The sequence below is a fragment of the Lactuca serriola genome, chromosome 3 (assembly GCF_051521515.1).
Source record: "Lactuca serriola cultivar US96UC23 chromosome 3, Lser_US96UC23_V15, whole genome shotgun sequence".
Lineage (NCBI taxonomy): Eukaryota > Viridiplantae > Streptophyta > Magnoliopsida > Asterales > Asteraceae > Lactuca > Lactuca serriola.
Genome location: NC_136410.1, coordinates 236617092 through 236632535, shown reverse-complemented (window position 1 = coordinate 236632535; position 15444 = coordinate 236617092). Strand labels below are relative to the sequence as shown.

Genomic DNA, 15444 nt, shown 5'->3' with positions numbered 1-15444 from the left:
GGGTATTATTAAGAGTTTAGTTACTTAGTATTTATCATTAATACTTTTAATGAAGGGAGAATTCTAGTCCTTGTCCTACCCGTTCGACTAACGACCCTCCACCAGTCAAGGAAGCGGTGGGTGAGAGTGGACACCCATTAAACTGCCATTTTATAGGCAGTAACCTTATACCCCCTTATAGACCGGCTTCGTGAATGAGGCCTACTAACGGTAAGACTGACTTTGCTCTTATACATACATATATATATATATATATATATATATATATATATATATATATATATTATTAACTTATAATATTATAAAGTATAAGGGTTGAATTTTAACTTTTAAAGTTCTAAGGGCTAACTTGGAATTAAAGTATTCATAAGTGAAAACTTTTCAAATTCCAAAACTTGAGGGCAAGTTTTGAAACTATTCAAAACTAATTAATTCCATAACTTATGTGTTTAAAGTAGTTTTAATCCAAAAACTCTTCAAGTTCCATAACTTGAGGACAAGTTATGGAAGACTTTAAACTAATAAAAGAATTAACTTTTCTATATTTTATAACTTATGGAATTAATTAAGGTTACATTTTTTTATTTATTATTTAATGAAGAGACTCTTGGTCCTCCATAACTTGAGGACAAGTTATGGAGTCATAAAACCATTTAATTAGAACTAGACTCTTCATTTTGTAACCTTTGCCAACTTTTATGAGTTTTATGAAACTTAAATGTGACTTTTCATATAACATGAGGACAAGTTACAAAAACACATTTTAGAATCAACTCTTAGATTAATTTGGATTGAAAGCACATAATCAATTAACTTTTCTATTAATCTAAGCAACTCATAAGAACAAGATAATTCAAATCAAATTTTTTCATGTAATTAGCCTAAACCTTAAACTAATACAAAACATGAATCTATTGACAATTATCTTTGAAATTGGATTATCATGAACATTACCACACCAAAAACAATTTTATAAGTCCAAAAACATCTTAGGGTAATGTTCCTAGTCCAATTCCAGCCAAAAAGTCGAATATATGCTGTCTGGGGGTCCAACTCGTCGAGTGCACGAACCAACTCGGCGAGTTGGATGCATTTTGCCTTGGGCTCGGCGAGTCTGCTGGGTAGACAGCATCAAAACTCGATTTTTCAGCTACTTTTGCAAGTATAACAAGAAAACAAGCCTAGGCTCTGATACCACTGATGAGTTTTGAGCATTCTAACACTCCTAAGTGTACATGCAACCCTAAATACCTTGGATCTATGTTTTCTCTATTATACATACAAATATGAACATCCAAGGTATTATCCTAATCTAACATACAAAACAATTAATATAACAAGATAGAATACATACCTCTTTGATGTATAATGTCTTCATGAAGCTTGAGTGCCTAGTGCCTCAAGTGTGACACCTCAAATGGTTCACACAACACCAAATACACTTGGAATAACTTGAGAGAAATTCACAACTCATGAAATCAGCTAGCCCTCTCTTTACACTCATTAGTGGCCGATTTTGGTGAATAATATGATGCTTATATAGTGTGTTACAATTAGGGTTACACCATGTAAACCCTAATTGTCATGACCTTTCATTTCCATGACCCATGGGTTCAAATACACCATGGAGCATCATATGGGTTTTAGCCCAACTAGATAATCCATGGAGCATTAGCCCACTATATAAGTATGGATGATTTACACAATCAACCCATATATTTAATTAGTCTTCTTTTGATCACTTAATTAATCCTAGATTAATTCTTGATCAATACTAATTAAATGATCTTATTAATCTTATTATTAATATACTAGAACTTATAATATATTAATAACCATAAGTGTCTTATTTCTCTCATTATTGTCTATCCAAATGCATGATGCCATGCAACCCAAATGGACCATGTCGGGTCGGGTCAAGACTTACCAATTATAGTTATGGACTTAGACATTAATCCAACACTATCATCATTGCATGATGATTCTTCAGTATACTTCTTTGTTCTTCCATTGCAGCGTTAGTAGCATCATGTCTTTTTTCTGAAGCTTCCATGAATTTCATCAACATGGTCTCTAATTCTGATTTCTTCTCAACTGGTGGTTGCTCTCTTTGGTAGAAGCCCCAGCCAATTTGCCTGAATTTCTCTTCTTTTTGCTTCTTGTATTCTTCGTAAGGCAGCCACTCCTTCTTTGGTTTTCTCCAATCTTCTTTATACTTGTCCCCACTTGAGTAGCATACTTGAGCTTTCTTGTTCCCATATTCATCCATATTGCAATCTTTTGTTAAGTGTGGGCCACTACATCTCCCGCAACCAACTCGAATTGCATGAATTGATTGGTCCATTTGAGTTAATCTCCTATCCATAGTGCTAAGCATTGCCATCACAACAGCCATCTCTTCAGTTTGTGTACCTCCACTGCCTTTTATTCCATCATGTCCTGGGTTGTGATACTCACGAGAGTGCCTTGAAAACTCTTCAATAAGCTCCTTGGCCTGATTTGGGTTCTTCTTCGTTAGTGGTCCTTGTGAATCAAGGAGTTGTATAGTCATGACATTCACCCCATCATAGAATATCAACATCTCTTGCTGAATATTGAGGTCATGTTGAGGACAATTCCTTAACAACCCCTTGTAACGTTCCCAGGCCTCGTATCATGACTCCCCCGGATTTTGCTCAAAGTTGGCAATTGCCTTCTTGAGTTTAGAGATTTTGGAGGGTGGACAAAACTGATCTAGGAATCTCTCACGCAACTGGGCCCATGTGGTGATCGTACCAGGTGGGAGTGCCTTCAACCAGTCTTTTGCTGCTCCCTTGAAAGTGACTGGTAGCATCCTTAGCAAAGCTGTCTCCCTTGGGATATTGGGAGTATTAAAATAATCTGCAATATCGTTCACCTCGTCTAAGTGTTTGAAAGCATCCTCGTGATCCTTTCCGTAAAATGTGATATCCTTAAGTGCAGTAAGGATATGTCCCTTCAACTTAAATGTGGCATTGGCAGGAATTGTAGGATGTACTAAACCCGACCCTACATCATCTCGAATGCGCTTCTTGTAGTCCCCCATGGCCATCTCATCAATGTTTTCCATCTCGTTCTCCAGCTCGTTCTCGGGCTCACTTGTGTGTAATTCAAATTCAGGCTCAGTATCGTACTCGGATTCGGCTTGGACGGGTATTTGATCTAAGATTTCAAGCTTGCTCTTGTTCTTTGAAGACGAACTTGACTCCTCCGTTTTCTTCCCCCACTTCTTTGAGAACACTGATTTGAATTCTTGTAAGGGTGTCTTCTTTGGTGTTTGATCTTCTTTCACGCTCTTATCCTTTTTTTTGTGAAGTGTAGACTCGGGATCTTCAAGTGGTGGTACCAAAGGTGTGTTAGAATCTCTGGTCATGAACTCCTGAAATGAGACAAAAAAAAACGTACAACTGAACTAAGAAAAACGAACTGAAATAAACAAAACTAAGGATTGCAGTTCTCACATCATGAATCTTAAAGATTCACGTCGTGAGTCCTGAATGTAAAAAAAATTAAAAATAAACAGAAAAATAACTTTTTGCAGGTTTTAACCTACAAAAAGGATCGATTAATTTAAAGCAAACAAACTAATAAACTAAGCCGTTCCCCGGCAACGGCGCCAAAAACTTGATGTGCACGATAGTACCCACTAATTTTATAATTTATAACCTAACTAACTAACTAACTAACTAAAACGCACCTAGGCAGTGTACCTAGTCGAATTATAGAATAGTTTGGTAAGTTGGGTGTCGATCACAGGGAACGGTGTTGACTAATTAATTTATTTACTACTAAACTAACCTAATTACTAATGAGCTAAAAATGGGTTTTTATCTGATTTTACAAGATCAGACTAACTTAATTCTTCAACAAAAACTCAATCAATAATCAAAACACTTCTGTTAGTTCGAATCTGCTTTCACTCAATGGTTATACATTAGCTATGACTATTATTGTTGGTTACCAATTAAGGAAGTATTAACAATTTAGTTCTAAATCTACTAATTATTAATCAATTCATGTAAATCTATTTATGGTCATACAATAGTTAACACATAATCAATTATTAAATAAGATTGGAGCCATGAAAGATTGATTAATCAAAACATGATTACAGTCATAATATGAGTTCTTTAACACAACTTAATTTAATGGTTCAGTTACTTATGTAAGATTGGTTTGATCTTAGCTCTAATAAACTAGTGTTCACTATATTATTAGGTATTCAAATTCATGCAGATTTGTGTTCACTAACTACACATAACAAGAATTTAAAGCAATCAAATAATTAATTCAAGCATGCTAGGTAAAATCAATCAACACAAGCATATCACCAACAAGTAAAGTCAAGTCTAATGCGTTAAAACCATGAGTTCCAGCTTCATCTAGCTAACAGAACCAGCTAGATTTAGCTGGACATATTAACAGCTAAACAAACAAAAACTATAATAAAAAACATGTTTAAATGTACCAATCTATAAAGACAAATTATGAACTTCTCCTTCCTTGGTGTTAAAACCAGCTTCCAGAGCTTCTTTTCCTCTGAATTTCGACTCCAGGAATCCTCCTAAGCCAGCCAAAAGTCGCTCTAATCGTGATGGTAAAGATATTTATATTCCCTTCAAATTCACCGTTCATGTCGTGAGAATTTAAAACTCACGTCGTGAACTCGAGGTAATAATGATCGTTAAGGATTCCTTCACCTGAATGCTTATCTTCTATCTCTCTTTATTCACGTCGCGAACCATCAAATGTTCACGTCATGAGTACATCTTTTTGGGTGTTTTTCTTGTCTTTCATGCCTTCAACCTCCAAAGTTCCATTCTTTAACGCTTTTAGTCCCTTTTCTTCAAAATGTCTTCTTTTTGGCTGCAAAATATAATTTAACCTTATAAGTATCATCATTCTATGCAAATGACCAATATATATATATATATATATATATATATATATATATATATATATATATATATGTACTTAAATATTGCCTAAAAATATGTATAAATATGGCAATATCAGTGGGGGGGGGGGATCTCTTCGATATCGCTGGGGATGTCATCCGTGTCGGCGTAAGAGGTTGATGTTCGTTTGTTTGTCAGAAATTTCAAACGAACTAGAATTGCGAGACCTCTTTGATTGTGTATCCGTAGATGTTAACGCCTTATTCCATTATTGTCTAACAATCTCCCATATTGTTTCAAACTCAAAAGTGTACCCCATTTTGACTTGTTATTGTTCCCACGTAGCTTTGTACATATCAAAATCATTTACACCAATTTGCATTTGCGATTCTAGTCTCATGAAAATCCCATTAAACTTGGTGCACCGACACGACTGATCGGAGTCGACTTGCTACTAAGCATATCGATATTGTGATATGGTTGTTTCTTCATAAGCGCCTGGAATTTTCCGAGCACGACTTCCCAAAACCCAACTCTTTGCATATCATTTCCTACGGTCAGACTCTTTGAAGTCTCGCACAACGCCAACGCATACTCCACCTTTGGTGTCCACCATAGTGAAGGTTCTTCTTCACTTGTCGTGACTGCCTTCCCTTCCCTTTTCCCTTTCCCTTTCCTTCTCCCTTTTTGAATGCCTTCTGTTTGTGTTTCCGGAACAGTTTCAGTTTCTAGTGTTGGTTCTGTAGGTAGTGGTTGTGTGGTTGTTTGTTGCATGAAAGCAAAAGCACTGAAAATGTTTTGTTTAAGATTTGAGTTTTGTTGCATGTAAGGGGATGGATTCAAAAAGTTCCCTTGAAGTGGTTTGTATGGTGAATTTGAGTTGAGTAGGTTCATATAACTCCCGTATTGTTTGAACCCCATCGAGATGGATGTGTTTGTGTTTGGAGGCGGGGTGTTCAAGTTTTGCTCCATATTTGGTTGAAAGGAAAAGTTTTTATTTATTTATTATTTTTTTGAAAGATGAAAGAAATATGAAGATGAGAGAAGATTTTTGTGTTTAAAAATTATGTATGTGTGTGTATTTATATGTAAAATAAAATAAAAAAAATACTTTTTTTTTACCTCTAGACCGTTTCACAACGGTCATATTTTTGAACTGGAAGTACCTGAATCAAAAGTCAATGCGTAATAAAATCAAGGGTAAAATCAAAAGTCAATGCGTAATAAAATCAAGGGGGATGTTGTGCGATGACGCCAAGTCCTTCTCTTTTGAACTGGAAGTACCTGAAAATGTTTAACCATAAAACCTTAAGTACAAAGCTTAGTGAGTTTCTCCAAAATACCACATGTCATACATACATTTCCATCGGTTATCCCCATGGTCTTGCATACAAGTGTTATAGACTAACCCATGGTCTTTCATTACCATGGGTTGCCCCCATGGTCTTCCATTGTAGTGCCTTGGCTACCATAAGGTCTTACACACAAGTGTCATGGGCTACCCCCATGGTCTTTCATTCAAATTCCACAGGCTACCCCTGGGGTCTTCCATGCAAGTATCACAAAGACAACTAGCATCCTACATAATACAATCCAGTGGGCTGACATTGGTTCCTTCGACCCATGAGTACATTGAGAATACTCACCTAAATCCGAAGATAAATAAATCTCACACTCGAGCTTCCAAAACTGGAACTCCCCACACTAATCAATACACTATAGAACCCTAATTAGAAATCAAAGCAATAATTCACACCCAAGGATCTTGGTCCATAGTCAATCTCTATTTCTGGGTAAAATACCACTTTACCCTTCCATGGCCATAATCCACCCAACTTGACCTAAAACCCATTTTGACCAAAAATCCACTTCTGGGCTATGCCATGCATATCATGCTCTACACCCAAAGTAGAGCCTTCTGATGGAATCAGAACAAAATCAGGCTACATCCTGTGTAGCCAAGATTACTCCATGTGTAAATGCTTTGATTTGCCAACTTCTATTAAGTTTTTAATCCACAAGGACCAAATCTCCAACTCTCAGATCTGGTCTCAAATAACATCCTAAGTGATAAAGTCTTCAACTTTGTGCCTTTTCAAGGGTTAATGGAGCATAATACCAACCCCTAAGTCCCAAACACACTTCAATGCCCAAAGACACGAGCATGAAAGGATGGGAGTGACCAAGCTACCATTTTTATCACTATACAAGCTCAGACTGATGGAAAATTCCACTCATCAGTTTTGGAGTAGCTCATACTCACTTGGACCAAAGTCAAGGAACAAAAATCTCATAAAACTCATAACTAGCTAGGTTTATCAAATGAGTCATCAAGGTTCAAACTTTATACCTCCTGGAAAATGTTGAAAAAGAGTAGAGTCTGGATCTACAAGCTATGGACTCCCAAGTACACCTTCAATGGTCTCCTTTTTCACAAAAACATTCAAATGATAACTCAAATGCTTCAAAGATCACACCAAGAGGCTATGGTTTCGAGGTTAATGAAGGAAATAGTTGAGGATGAATATGGAGAGCGTCTCAAAGAGTTAAGATCCTTAAATAGGGCTCACAATTAGGGTTTAAACCCTTCGCACTTACACCCTATGTAAATATGTTTATGCACTGCACATGGCATGAAACCCCTGCAAGGACTTGTTGATCTCCGCCATGCGTAGGTGTTTACCTATGCCCTGCATAGGACCAATTTTCTGAAAATACAATAAAACCAAGACTTTAATAATACAAGAAATGTACATGAGGAAACGGGTGTTACACATCAAGAACCCTAATGTTAACCTATTGTAATTGAAATATACATAGGATTAGGGTTAAATACCTTTTGATTATTGTAGAAAATAATCACAAAAATATTCTTCTAGAAAACCTTGGAAAACAAACACCAAAACCTTAGTGCCTTTAATGATTTGTACCCAAACCCTAGCAACTAGAAGACAAGAGGAGAGAGGAGAAGGGAGAAGAATTCGTACTATTCTCTTAGGAGTCGGAGTGGACGGAATTGAGGCACCCAAAGGGTCCTATTCATAGCTTACAGGAAAACCCTAGAAACCCTAATCTTGAATAAAATATTAATATTTCAAATTCAAGATATTATTATAACGCCCCGAAATTCAACCCAAAATTTTCATTTATAATTTAAGTGTTTATTCAATTCACAAGTACAAAAATCTTAGATAAAACCATTTAGCTCAAAACATTTATTAGAGTATCGTCAAAAGTTATCATTGCACAAATCTCTCATGGATGCGATGCAATCGAGCCTTGCCCCTCCTTTAATATAAGAAAACCTAAAAACATTTAAACCAAAAATCGTAAGAACAAAGTTTAGTGAGTTACCCAAAATACCACATACAACACATCACAAATAAACAACTATGGGTTATCAGCAACCCTGGAAACTACCCGAATTCTTATTAGGAAAACAGCACGCCCTACGGGTTATCAGCAACCTTGGAGACTACTTAAAGTCTTAGTAGGAAAACAACACACCCTGTGGGTTATTAGTAACCCTCGAGACTACCCGAAGTCTCAGTACACACATTAACACATATCACAGTACCAACAAATAAGACCCAGCTGGTCAGCATGTATATACTAGGGGTGTGAATAAAACCGCACAAGCCGCAAAAACCGATCGCACCGCACCACACCACACCGCAAAATGCCGTTTTGAACATCCGTGATGCGGTTTGTGGTTTGTATTTTTTGTAAACCGCACTATGCGGTGCGGTTTACGGTTCTTAGTTTCAAAACCACGGGTCAAACCGCACCACACCACATAGTTAGTATTAATCAATTTGATATATATATATATATATATATATATATATATATATACACACACATATATATATATATATATATATATATATATACACACACACCAAATTATTGATCAAAATATCACAAAACCACCCAAACGTCCAACAATTATATAAATTATAAATATGTTTGTGGATTTCCTAAATCAAAACATATAAGTACTGCTTCTTTTAATATATCTACTATATAGATATATGTATGACAAAACTTAGACAATAACTTTATATTTCTTCCGAAAACCAAATATCCTAGAGGAAACAAATCAAAAGGGTAGAACATGTATCCATCGACCCTAATAATAATTGTATTCATCAATTTTAAATAATTTTACTATCACTAAAATTTTAAGATCTTAAAATAAATAATGATACATAGTGTAACGTGTATCATAGTAAACTATGCAATATTAAAAATTTATTTTCACCAAAACTCCATAACTCATGCATGGGTGAAAGGAAAGGGCCAAGCTTGCATTTTTATGACACCATGCACTCAAAAACGTCTGAAAAGGACAACTTAAATGGTCTGGAGTAGTCCATACTCACAAGGACCAAGGTTTTGGTACAAAAAATTCATAAAACCCAACACTAGCTAGATCTAACAAATGAATCATCAAGGTTCAAACATTATATGTTCTGGGGTTGAGAAAAGCAATATAGGTTGTAGATCCACAAGCTTAAGCTTCAATAATCAACAAGCTTGGACTTCTATTTCTTCCAAAATGCACGCAAAACACATAAGAAGGCTCAAGATTTGCTCTAGAGGGCTAGGGTTTTGGAGTTGGAGGCCCAAGAGGGTGGAGGCTGATGTTAGGAAGGACCCTAAGGGGCTAGAGTCCTTAAATAGGGCTCAAAACCACAAAACTAGGGTGTTAACACTACGGGGTACGCCTAAAATTACCCATTAAAAATGCATCCACTTCAACCAGTATGTCCAACGTACTACTGAGCGTACGCCCAACGTACTGCCAGGCTCTCTTTTCCAGCTTAACTTCAAACAGTCATAACTTCTTCATTTCAAATCCGTTTTCGATGATCTTTATATCCACGAAAAGATATCAACAAGCTTTACAATTCTGTCTTGAGACTTATGACTAAAAAAAATCTTGAAGTAAAATCCTTAATTGACAGAAGAACCCTGAAACATAACCTTCCCCATTTTATCTCTTAGCTTCCATTGAACAATCCAAGGTTTAGATCACTTATCCAACATCATAAACCTACAATAGAGTCTAAACTCCATTCCATTGAAGCCCAAGGCCTTTACATGGTTTCATTACCATCCACAAATCTTGAATTAAGAAACGTCTTCAAATAGGATGTTATAACTCTTACCCACTTGAATATGGTTTCATCCCCGAAATCATTCTTTACTACTTACCCTACCATACCAGTCGATCAAACTAAATTCTGCCCTCAGTCAATAAAAGAATAACCAATCATTCTACCTGGAAACTAGAAACCATATGCAATGTCTTACTTTCAAACAGATAGAACCATTCCAAATGGATCCCATAATGACCCAACTCTGCAACCCGAACGGAACAAACCCATCTGATCTTACTATTCCATTAATATCCAGAAAACATAAACCATGACCATCCACCTATGCTACAAATCCTGCTTTGAACACCAAACCGACTCCTAACTTTAAGAGCCGAATCGATAAAGTTTGCTCTGACCCATCTGCCAATACGACTTATCTATCATTTAATCCAGATAAAAGACAACTTGATCAACCAATGCACCAACGATCACTAAGTCCTCTTCACTCCAAGTGATTGCTATGAACCGAACCGTATTCTCTCATCACGTTCGGCCCGAATCTAGACTATGATCTACTCAAGTATTACAAATGATGTGGCCCGAATCGATATGTAACACATTATTTACTAAGTTATCTACAACCATCACAGTTTCATATATAGCATTACAAGGCAATGCTTCAAAATAAAATACATCATTAAAATAAGCATTAAAACCACCAATTTCATTATTAAAAGAAAAGGTAAAACCTTGTTCATACAAACTGTGAAAGGAAATAATATTCCTCGCCATATCTGACGAGTAGCAACAATTATTCAAATCTAATTTTAAACCATTACTAAGAAATAAAGAAATAAATCCAATCTTGGTGATAGACGAATTTTTTCTATCCCCCATGATCTAGTTCATCTTCCCGTGCTCCACATCCCTACTTTCTTTTAGACCCTACAAATCAGAACAAATGTGAAAACCACATCCTGTATCAAGTACCCAAGAATTAGCATGTGATGAGTTATTAGACAGAATAGTGTAAATACCTGCAAAGGTGGGCTTGATCTTCCCATCCTTTATGTCCTGTGAGTATTTGGGGAAACTTTGATTCCAGTGCCCCTTTTCATGACAATGGAAGCACTCTGCTTCCTTTGGATTTGGAGAGGGTACAACAGAACCAACTTTAGTTCCATTATAAGAGGATCCATCCCAGGACTTTCCCTTAGGACTCTTAGAAGAAGCCTTCCTCTTATTTCCCTTCCCATGTCTAATTTCCAAGATAGGGGCGGTTGCAGTAGGAGGAGACATAACAGATTTACCTTTAAGACTACTTTCAGCAGTCCTCAAGAGGCCTTGAAGTTTGCTTAGAGTGACCTCCTCCTTGTTCATATGATAGGTCATACGAAACTGATCATAACAAGGAGGTAAAGAGTGTAGAATGATATCTATGGCCAACTACTCATCGAAATTAACATTCAACTTCAGCAAGCGGTCCACAAATCGTTGCATCTTTTGCAAGTGGGCTATGATGGACTCTCCATCCTTGATTTTGGTAGTGAACATGGAGGCTATGATTTCATACCTTTCCTAACGTGAACCTTGATGGTATATTTCCATCAAATCCTGATGCATTTCATAAGGCCAAAAGCCCTCATAGGACTTCTGAAGCTCATCACTCATGGTAGCAATCATAATACACGACACTTTGGTTGCGTCCCTCTCATGGGCCTTGTATTCAACAATCTGTTCGGGAGTAGCAGTAGATTCATCAATTTACTTAAGCTCTTTATCGAGAAGATATTCTTTGACCTCGTAGCGAATGGCCATTTGGATGTTTCGAATCCAATCATTGAAATTCGTTCCATCGAAGATGACCCTCCCACATAAGTTCATGAGGGAGAAAGAGCCGGAAGGTATTGGGTCTGAAGCATTCTTTGAAGTAGATATCTGAAAAGAAAGACAAAGTTTAGATTAGATAAGGATCCGTAATATAACACCCAAAATGAAATATTAAGGCTAGGACCTAACACAATATTTTAGAATTCAAAGAGGGATGACGTAATCCAATTGTAAAATATTTGAAGGTAGGTAAATGATGATTTACTAATTTCCATCATGAAAAACGAAAAAGAAGATTTAGGTTTTAAATTAATTGAAATTCATAGATTCTTTTGAGATACATTGAACTTTTCAATGGTATGTTTAAATCTTGATTATGCCCTTCAAGTTTGTGACTGGGATACCGAGGATCACAAACAAGGTGTGAATAACCATGCAAGTTAGCTTGGTATGCTCGATGTTACAAATCACCTAATCAATGTGCCAGTTAACCACACATGCTCCATTGATCCATGATTAACACTAAGCTACCCTTTGTCACACATTGTCAGTCCCAAATTAGTGTGTCGGTTAACCACACACGCTCCACTAACGAATTAACAAGGTGCAAAGATCAATTTCATGGAACAACGCCATTTTCACATTTTTCCTAAAGTAACTAAGATTTAGGAATTTATAAAAGTTTAGTTACTTTGTATATTTTCATTATACTTATTAATGAGAATTAATGTCCTATCCTACCCATTTGACTAACGACCCTCCACCAGTCAAGGAAGCGGTGGGTGAGAGTGAACACCCATTAAACCACCATTTTATAGGCAGTAATCTTATACCCCCCTTATAGACCGACTTCATGAATGAGGCATACAAACGGTAAGAATGACTTGTCTTATATATATATATATATATATATATAAGTATTAAACTTTAATATTATAATAGTATAGGGTTAAATTTTAAACTTTTAAAATTCTAGGGTTTGGAATTAAACTTTCATAAATGTAACTTTTTAAGTTCCAAAACTTGAGGGTAAGTTTTGTAACTTGTCATAACTTTTGATTTCCATAACTCATGGAATTATTGTTTCATTGATGAGACCTTTCCAATTCCATAACTTGAGGACAAGTTATGAAGTTTACAAGACCTTTGGAATTTCATAACTTGTGAGAATCAATGTTTCATAAATGATAACTTTTCACATTCCATAACTTGAGGACAAGTTATGGAACTCTTCAAGAAACACTTATAGATCAAATTAACTAATCCAATTATCATATGATGATTATTTACCAATTTGACCTAATTTGATTCATATAACATGATAACTTCAAATTTTACAAATAACTAGTTTTTCACAAAATCTTGTAATTATCTTAAAATTTGATAACATCATGTTATTGGATGGGGATTAACATTACCATATCATTAAAATCAAATTTTATGAACCAAAACAGTTTGTGGTAATGTTCCTAATCCAAAACAGGCCAAAAACTCGAAGATTCTGCCATCAGATGCACCAACTCGTCGAGTGCGTTTATGAACTCGACGAGTTCATCACCATAAGGCACCTACTCGTCGAGTTCATACATGGACTCGTCGAGTAGGCCCTGGCAGAATCCATAATTGCAGTTTTTTCAGCTTTGAAAATTACACAATTGCATCAATACGATAGAAAACACACATGGCTCTGATACCACTGTTGGGTTTTATGTACTCTAACATTCCTATGGTGCACATACAACCCTAATGCTTTGGATTTAAGTTTTCTCTAATTATACATGCGACATTGGTTTCCAAAGCATTAAGCCTAAACTAGCATACAAAATCTGATACATGAATCATAATACTAGTTAGAGGATTACCTTTTATGTAGCTAGTAAGACTTTGGCCTTATGAGAACTTAGCACCCTTAGTGTTGTGCCTTAAACAAGTCACAAACACTAATAAACAACTAGATGGATATAAGAGAGATTTAGGAGACTAGAAATCGGATTCTACTTCTTGGAATGCAAGGTGGTAACCGATTTTAGCTTATATATATATATATATATATATATATATATATATATATATATATATATATATATATATATATGTGTGTGTGTGTGTGTGTGTGGAATTTCAAGGGTCATGTGTAACCCTAATCCATACACATAAGCTTATGATCCATCCATTTGATTTGGATAAATACTTCATGGACTAACCTATAAGCCCATCACAAATCAAATCATGGGTCATTAACCCAACTCATATGTGTCAATTTAATTAGTCTCTTTTGATCACTAAATTAATTCTTTATCAATACTACTTAAATAATATGATTTCTCAATTAATAAATTATACTTATAATATATTAATAAATCATAAATATGCTCTTACTCAGAATATCCATCTATCAAATTGTTCTGGTAAAGGCAACCCGCAATGGACCATGCTACTATCGGGTTAAGTACATACCAATTATAGTTACGAGCTTAGACACCTAATCCAACAAAAACATCATGGTGTGTGCAATGCAGTCATCCCGAGCTCTTCCCCTTGCTACCGGAAGTACCTAAAACCAAAACTGAAAACTATAAGCACGAAGCTTAGTGAGTCTCCGCAAACTACCACATACCATACACATAATCACATAACCACATAATAGAATATAAACATATCATAGGCCCCGCCCCTTCATCGGGCCCCGCCCGACATCAGACAGTGTCCGACATCGAGTGTAACGCCCACAGATCCGTGATAGAAAATTTAGAGGAAATAAGTGTCAAAAACGACTTTTCGACAAATTACTATTTAGAATAAATAATCTTAACCAAGTTGTAGAATATATCTCAAGGGTTCCGTACATATAAAGAACGTCGAAATCCGAGTTATAATGAAAAAATTATGGCCCGTCGAAGTTTTACGGCAAAACCGGCACGGCACCGGGAGATGTAAATAGTGAATTTACGATAGAGGAATTTTTAGCCTTAGTAATCTAAACAAAAGTCATAGAATATGTTAATATGAGAGCGTCCATAAAAAGAATGCCCAAATCTGACTTCGTATGAGGAAGTTATGAACTTTCTAACATTTGGCATAATAGTGCACGACCCGAAACTTCAATTTTAGTTCGAGCGGTTTTTGGCCTACGCGACCTAAATGAGAGTTGAATATCTCATTAGTAGGAACTCAACGGTAAAAAGACAGACAAAAACGGAGTCCATATGTAGAAGTTATGAATTTTACGCAGACATTTAACAGTATAATCTCTTCCTACTGTTAAATTTAAGATCGGTCGAGAATTAGCCGACGGAGTCTAAATGAAAGTTTTAAATCTTTTTTTTACCTACGCACGGATATAAATAATGTCGAGATTAGAGCTCGTATGTTAAAGATATGGACGATACATGGTCCCTACTCTTCGAGCGCGATAAATTCGATACAGTTTTGTAAATCTGAGATAGAATGAGAATAAGCCGACGACGTCTAAATGAAAGTTGTAGTACTCGTAAATACCAACGCATGGATATAAAGAACGTCAAAAATGGAGTTCGTATGAACGAGTTACAAATTATAATAGCATATTTATGTATTAAAATAAAGTATAAATC

General features: G+C 35.9%; 1 non-coding gene across 1 annotated transcript; it reads left to right on the top strand.

The window, feature by feature from the left end:
* The first annotated feature begins 2597 nt into the window (after window positions 1–2597).
* Window positions 2598–2704, top strand: LOC145096370 (small nucleolar RNA R71). Its single transcript, XR_013703778.1, has one exon. It is a non-coding gene; the product is annotated as a small nucleolar RNA R71 (small nucleolar RNA).
* The last annotated feature ends 12740 nt before the right edge of the window (window positions 2705–15444 follow it).